The sequence below is a fragment of the Astatotilapia calliptera genome, chromosome 1, assembly GCF_900246225.1.
Source record: "Astatotilapia calliptera chromosome 1, fAstCal1.2, whole genome shotgun sequence".
NCBI lineage: Eukaryota > Metazoa > Chordata > Actinopteri > Cichliformes > Cichlidae > Astatotilapia > Astatotilapia calliptera.
In genome coordinates this window covers 10,690,595-10,698,514 of record NC_039302.1, presented here as the reverse complement: position 1 = coordinate 10,698,514, position 7,920 = coordinate 10,690,595, and the positions used below count along the sequence as shown (strand labels likewise).

General features: G+C 40.8%; 1 long non-coding RNA gene across 1 annotated transcript; it reads left to right on the top strand.

Annotated features, from left to right (window-relative positions):
- Positions 1–1,447: 1,447 nt before the first annotated feature.
- On the top strand, positions 1,448–4,711 carry LOC113018776 (uncharacterized). The gene is made up of 2 exons (XR_003271858.1): positions 1,448–1,692; positions 2,496–4,711. It is a non-coding gene; the product is annotated as an uncharacterized LOC113018776 (long non-coding RNA).
- Positions 4,712–7,920: the final 3,209 nt, after the last annotated feature.

The following is a 7,920-nucleotide window of genomic DNA, read 5'->3' as shown; positions in this document are numbered from 1 at the left end:
GCAGTTAATACACAGCAGGATGCTCAATCATCCGGGGACAAAGCAGGATAGATCCGTGCTTTCATGTTGTTTACATCGTCTCTGACCTTACCGATGGTTGCAGCAGAAAGGCAATCTCAATGGACCAGGCAATGTTTTCCTGGTGTTTGCCTGGTGTGATCTTCTGCTGCTGCTACCCATCTGCTTTAGTCTGTCCATTCAGACATGCTCTTCTCCATACTTTGTTGTAATGAATTTCTTTTGCCTTCCTATTAGCTCAAAGCAGTCTGGCTATTATCCTCTCCACTCTGCAATCAAGACATTTTTGCCAAGAGAACTGCCGCTCACTGAATACTTTTCGAAGCGTTCCCTGTAAACCCTAGAGATGCTCGTTTGGGAAAATCCCAGAATATCACCAGTTTCTGAAATACAGATCACCCTGTACGGCACCCACAACCACGCCACATTCAAAGTCACTTAAATCACTTTTCTTCCAAATTCTGATGCTCACTTTGAACTTCATCAACTTTGTCATCTTAACGATATCTGCACAGATATCGTTAAGATGAGTTGCTATCTGATTGGCTGATTAAATATTTGCACTAATGAGTGGTTGTTCATGTGTACCTGACAAAGTGTCTGGTAAGTGTGTTGTGCAATTTTCCCAGCTTCTTATATCCATAAATAGAAGACAACATTTATTTTTCTTCTCACACATTTCTATATTTGGGACATTTCACTGACAAAAGAACAATTAGTGACCTTATATGAGTTGTACTAAGCATCTAAGTCCACCAGGTGTCAGCAGAGTGACAGTTAATTTACCCGGATCTGGCTCTGTGACGATGGGGCACATGTGGGACACACCCCTGCAAAGTGACTGATCCATGAATGCTTCTCTCCTTTTTTTGGATGTCTGCATATTCTGTGGTTTAAATGAAAACTCACAACTGAAAATTTTAATCTGTTAATGTATATTTTAAAAACCTCATCCTGTGCTGGGTTTTATCGTGCTGGCAGGTGACAATTTCTTATGGAGGACCACAAGAGCCACGCGCATTGAAATAAAGAATTCTGTGCTTAAATAATGAATTGTAGAATAAATTCTGCATTTGTAAATTCATTTTTGAATTCCAATTTAATAAACTGCATCTCAATGGGACATTCCTGGTTAAATAAAGGTTAAATAAAAAAAAAAAAAATCCTTTTCCCAATTGCTCTTTAATAAACTGCATTTCAAAATCCTTTTCCCACTTGCACTTTAATAAACTGCATTTCAAAATCATTTTTCCATTTTCTCTTTAATAAACTGCATTTCAAAATCCTTTTCCCACTTGCACTTTAATAAACTGCATTTCAAAATCATTTTTGCATTTGCACTTTAATAAACTGCATTTCAAAATCCATTTCCCTTTCCTGTTCGCTCCGGATTAGCTCTTGGATTAATTTCCTTGCGGCTATTCAAATTAGCCACACAGTGGGATGTAAGGAGCTCTCTGATTGGTTGGACAGACACAGGCTGTCTGCTTGGATTTTTCTAGCTCATAGCTTCGCCCTGCTACGAAGCGTGTGTGCTTGTACAAAGGCCGTTCAGCCTTTGGATTTACACTCGGCTCGACATGGATATGTGAAGAATGAAGGGACCCTGCAGCGAAACGGAGAGCTCAACCTCTGACTGAGTGCCTGTTTTCGCAGTCTGACCACCTGTTGAAGGTAACGTGCTAACATGGCTAACGCTAGCATCACCTCACGTAGCCCCGTTATTTTAAGGTCATCTTAGCTTATGAAAATTTTACGTGGCAGCTGTACGAGCTAGCTACGTGATTTTGTAAGCTGCTGTGCTCTTCACAAATAAAGCTGGAATCAGCTCAGACTATTAGAACCGGCACTGAGGCCTGTTACATTTATACAGTGTTAGAGCAATGGCTGCAACCTACAGCCTTTAAACTAGCGATTAAAATGCTGACAGTAAACTCGTCAGTCCAGATGTTACCACATTACTTTATGATGCTTAGAGTTAAAACAACTGAGACAGGTTGATTAAAATAACAGCTGTCAGTTCTCTCATTCCTTATATCAAGACTGGAGATCACACTACTGATTTCAGTTCATTTAATATGTGAGTGCACAGATTCATTCTCAACTGGACATAAACGATGATCAAAGGTTGTATATATGATGAATTCATCAAATCCCAGCCTCTAACACAGTGCGCTGAATCTTAGCTTTGAATGTCCAGTATATTCTAATCAATGCAATTTAAGCATTCACTGAACCTACAGTATCTACACCTGTGTGGTGAAGACACAGATAATGAAATGTAATTATTAATACAATATACATCATGAAAAATGAAAGCTGAAATTGATTCAGTTCAGTACTTTTCTCTGTATGCTCTGTGATTATAAAGGCCTTAAATTCTGTGATACTGTAAATGATTTTCACAGAGGTCTTAACGTAGTTAAATCACTGCTGATAGTCTGGTTGTTTATATTTTCACGTTTTTGTGTCTGTAGGGCTGTTTGATGATGATTTGGATTCCTCTGGGAGATGAGGACACACCCACATCTGTTCCATACTGCAGCCATTGATGGTGTTATGGCTCTGAGGCAGCTTTGGGCCATCAGACGCACACACTGGAAAACCTTCATGCAGGAGAGACGGCCTCAGTGATTTAGGTTCATAAGCGAGTTCAAACATTTTCTGGCCTCTTATCACTTAGATTTCTTAGTCTTAAAAGTGAATGCATTTAAAGCAGGAACTGCGCACCTAGCCACCAGAAGTTTGGCAGCATGAGTACTGTAAAGTTTTGTAGGGTCCTTGTTAAAAATTCCACAAGCACCACACCACATTTGTCATATAAAGTTCCATTTTTTACAATACATTGTTGAAATTCTCTCCTGCATGAAGTCCAGGTGCTGGTTTTCCATGCGCGTGGCTCTTGTGGTCCTCCATAATTTCTGACTGCAAGTAACTTTCTTATAGAGGCGAACAGCAGGACTGATTTTTGTTTACTGACTCTGGTCCTCGCTGGTTTCTAAGACGGCCTCAACAGTCCCCACATAAACCTTAAATTGTCGCTGAACTGGTAAACAAACACGAGACGGACAAACATTGTCTCTGTTCACGTTAATTTTATATACTGTTGTCACGTACGAGGCACACACACAACAGGAGTTTGTTGACAGCAAAGTAGGTTACATTCCTCTCTCTCCCAACACGACCATGAGTCTCTCCCACCTCCTTCCACTTCGCATAAAACTCTAATTTTATACTCCCTACTACAGCAGGAAACTGAGTCAAAAACAACATCACTCTGTTCACACCCGCCCTGTCCTTCTCGGCCGGGGGTGAACCACAGCGTGGCAAGCATCGTGGGGTCCAGACTTAGGAGAGAGGGGCACTCCGGTTCCACACCGATGAACTGAAGTACAGTGGAAACCACAGTTTGAATATCACTTTCAGTACCTTGACTTTGATTTTATTTGACATTTTTTTTTTGTAAATACAGTGGCTCAGTATATGGATGCGTTTTTGCAACACTAATTGCTGGTGTTTTTCTGCATTTTTCTGAAAATGGGTCATGCAAAGACCCAAAAAAAGGAGAGAGGTTATGTTTGGGATTGTGATTTATTATAAAAGAAAAAAAAAACCTCCTTTGTGTAAAGAGGTTTTTGTTTGATTTATAATCAAATAATTTTTTATCCACTTAAAAGTGACATTTATCCCAACCTATTGAGTGGTTTTATTTTCCTTTTTTGGACTCATAAAATTTGACAAAGTGAACCTGTATCCGGATCTGCTCTTGAGTAGTTAATACTTTGATTGAATGAGGCTCTGGTCTCCCAAAAGGAGAAGGATCCAGAGGTAGACAGCTATAGAGGAGCAGTGGTTTCTGGGGCTGAGCTCTGTTCCCTGCAGGCATTTGGTTTAAACTTGTCTCTGCTTTTAGAAACTTGGCCGTCAGGAAAAACATAACACCCCCCCTCCTTCACAAAGACGCAAGCGAGTCACAGACTGGAGCAACAGCAGATGATGCTGTAGCGTGCAGCCTTCCTGTCTAAGTAAACAGTGATTCAGACGGATGAGGAGTGGGAGGCTGTGGTTTGCTCCAGCCTGGCAGCACCAAGCCTCTCCCAGCTCCACCACAACAGGATATGGTCCGTGGGCCCACACTGGCCATGGTTGCTTCATAATATTGTCTTCTCCAGCTTTTACCATTTGGTTCGCCTGGTAATATTCATGCACGCTGACTACCATGTGAGAAGCTGGACCCATGTTTCTGGAAAATATATCTCACTGTGGTGTTTTTGACCAAAGTGACAGTGAGTGAGGTTACTTTCCCTTCTCATCTGTGTCTTATATAACTCTACATACGCAAGTCTGGATAAGTGGGCACGGAGAAGATTAGTAATTAGGTTTCTGTGACTCAACAGATGGTACAGTGCAGATTTTAAGCACAACAGTTTACTATGTAACCACCGCATCTTTCCAAAACAGTAATTTTCAAACATATTTCAACTTTATGCTTTGATGGGAAGGAAGAAAATGTCATAACTCAGTGATAATTTTATAAAGTGTTTTGTTTCTATGCTATGGCTTACTCAACTCAGCCAGAGCAAGATGTCCTTCATCTTAGTCCACAAACTTTATATGACTGTCTTGGCTGACCGCTGGCTTGCCAGTAACAATTTTATATGCGATGAGCTGATAAAATAAACAGACAACCTACTGGAGCGTTACGTAATGAAAGTGTCGATTGTCGGCTGTTCCTCTTTGTGAAAGTTTCACTGCTGGGATTTTACCAGTGAGAGGCTTGCTGTGTTTAGGGATATGAAACATGAAAAGCTTCACTTACATGTGAAAAAGGAAGCTTTCATGAGATTCTGTGTAATCCTGTGAAAAACTAATATGCCCTTTCTACCTCCACAGGAATAAGGGGGTAAATGTCAGCTATGTGCTGCTAATTATATGCACTTGATTAACTGATCACCAGCAAGTGTGAGCACCTCTATAAGTGCAGATGTTTTTGATGTTTACTGGTCTGGAGCTTTAGGTGTGTGTTAACACAATCTCAGAAAATTCACCTCAACTTTGCATTGTGAAAAAGCTCAAGAGCTGCATTTCAGATTCTACGGGCCTCGGTTAGCATGTTAAATGTTAAAGTTCATGACAATAAAATTAGAAAAGAGGAAGCCTCTTCTCTCTAAAAAGAGAATGACAGCACATCTTAGGTTTGCATGTAAACAAACCACAAGACGTCCTTTAGACAGATGAGACCAAAGAAGAGATGTTTAGCCATAATGTACAGCACCACATTTAGCAAAAACCACACACAGCACATCAGCACAAACACCTCATACCGGCTGTCAAACACAGAAATGCAAGGGGTGGTAAAGCTTGTTTTAAATCCAAGGGGCACCTTGCAATCACTGAGTTAATAACAAAGAACTCTAAAGTCAAACCAAGTGGGCTGCTAACATATAACACATAGTTTGAATATGGTCAGGTGTTGTTTTAATTTTTATGGTTTGAGGAGAAGGGAGGGAAGGAAAATAATGAGGGTGGGATTAAGTGGATTGTGTTTTAAATAGATCGCTTTATTGAAGTGATTTTTGTGTGACAACTGACATTTGGATCAAACCGGGTTATGCAGCAGAGCTATGATATCGACAGCAAATCTACAACAGAATGGCTAAAAAAGATAAGTCACTAAGATTAGTGTGCATAACTAATGATAACAGGCCTCAATTAATTGAAGCAACTTTGTAAGAGATGTGAGAGACTGGTGAAGTCATACAGGACACCATTACTTGGTGCTTTGTTTTTCACAGAACTGTGAAAGCTTTTTTGCCACATGTCTGTAGATTTTATTAATATTTACCAAAACAGACATTAACATGCAAAAGCAATATATATGGTAGGACCTACCTTTAAGCATACCTATAATATTATACGTTATTACCTCATGTGCCAAATAAGTAAAATCAGCTGATGGAGCTGTTGGAAAAATCTAACTTTGTTTTTTGTTGGGGTTTTTTTTTTTTTTTTTAGTTGTAAAAATCCAAAAATGACAGCCAGTGCAAATGCTTTTAAGCTGGGCATTTTGCCTGTACCTTCATTACAGTAAAAAATCAAAAACAAACTCAGTGGATTCACTGAACCTCTATACTGTAATAAATTTCCCTTTGAAGTTGCAGCACAGTTATGGTAATGCTGCCATAACATTTGACATTCCCACCAACACCCTGAAGCTGGACCCAGGCTGGTCCTGATTAATCACCATGGGAGTTTCAACCATCAAAGTCTAAACACTACAGAGCAGAACTAGCCATTATAATAACTCTAATGATTTGGACTTTCACATTTTCTACTTGCTAAAGGAAAATGACTGTACTGTAGCCTACACATCCAGTTTTTAGTTGTATTTACTAAGACGTGAGCGTCACTGTACAAAATTTCCTGCATTTATACAATGTTTTTACATTTTGTTAGTAGATTATTATTGCTTTTAGTAAATGCTACTTCTAGCACCTATCTGCTGTAGAAACAGCAGTACAGCGTCTACAGTTTGAGTACCTAATGTAACGCTGGGGTTAACGGGTGGCTTGTTGTGTCTGCACTGTGGTATAATTTCTTCCAAGGTTAGTTCTGCTCAGTGTAAACACAGACATAGTTGTTGAACCACAGTAGATGTTTTCACTTCAAGCCTTCAGGTGCAACTTGAACCTTGCAGCAACAGCTCGCTGCCACGCTGGTCACATTTTCAAAACAAATGCTTGCAACAATCCCAAATGCCACTAAAAGGGTTTATGGCACAAATGGCTGGTTTCACGGGCTCCTCGGAGACTGCAGTAAAAGAGGTAAATATAGAAACAACTGGTAGGCTGAAAATAAGGCTTTAAACAGTGAAGCTGTGGTGAAGGGAAAGGGTGATTTGATTAAATGAATGTGCCCTGTTCTTGTTGTTTTCTTTGGTTGGGAATAGAGCAACAACGCTGCGAGAGAGACAAAGAGATAGTTTTGAGACAGGCAGCCGCAGAGCTACAGTCACCTCTTCTGGCAGGGTGGTTAGCGGTTGGACGGCTGTGTCCTGTCTGACCTGTGTGAGGTGGAGATGTGATAATACAAACCTGAAGTTAGAGGTCTGGAGGGAATTTATAGGGTTTTTTATATGCTCTATTTGAGTCGACCAGAGACGTCTGCTGCTTCCTCTGCTTTTAGGATGCACGTTGGAGAGGTGCGTAAGGAGACAGAGCAAGTGACGGGTACAGAAGACGCACACACACCCAGACAGAAAAGCAGGCATACAAAAACTTTCACACTCACACGCACAAACAAAATCCAGCAAGAACCAGTACTGCAACCCTCCTAACCTTTTGTGCGGTGGCTTGTGTGGTTTGGAAAACTCCAGGGTGTGTTGCAGTCCAACGGCAGTAGGAGTGTCAGAAGATGATGTCCTCTCTCCCCACACAGCCTTTCTATTAGCGCTGTATCTGAATACGAGGAGTTCACTGCAGCTGTAAGTTATAGATTCACTGGCCACTTCACTTTGCAACACCTGTTCAGCCAATCACACAGCAGCAACTCAGTGGATTTAGGCATGTAGACATGGTCAAGACGAACTGTTGTTGTCAGATGGGCTGGCCTGAGTGATTTATATCCTGCTGATCTGCTGGGATTTCCCCACATGATCATCTCTAAAGTTTACAGAGAATGGTAAGCAAAGGAGAAAATATCCAGTGAGGGCCAGGTCTATGGGTGAAAATGCATTTTTGATGTCAGAGGAGAATGGCTACTTGTTAGAGCCAAGCACAAGGTCATCTGTGAATGCACATCAAATCGGAAGCAATTGTGTGATGCTGTCATGCCATTATGGGCCAAAATCTCTGAGGAATGTTTCCATCTCCTTCTAGAATATGCTCCATGAAGAATTAAGGC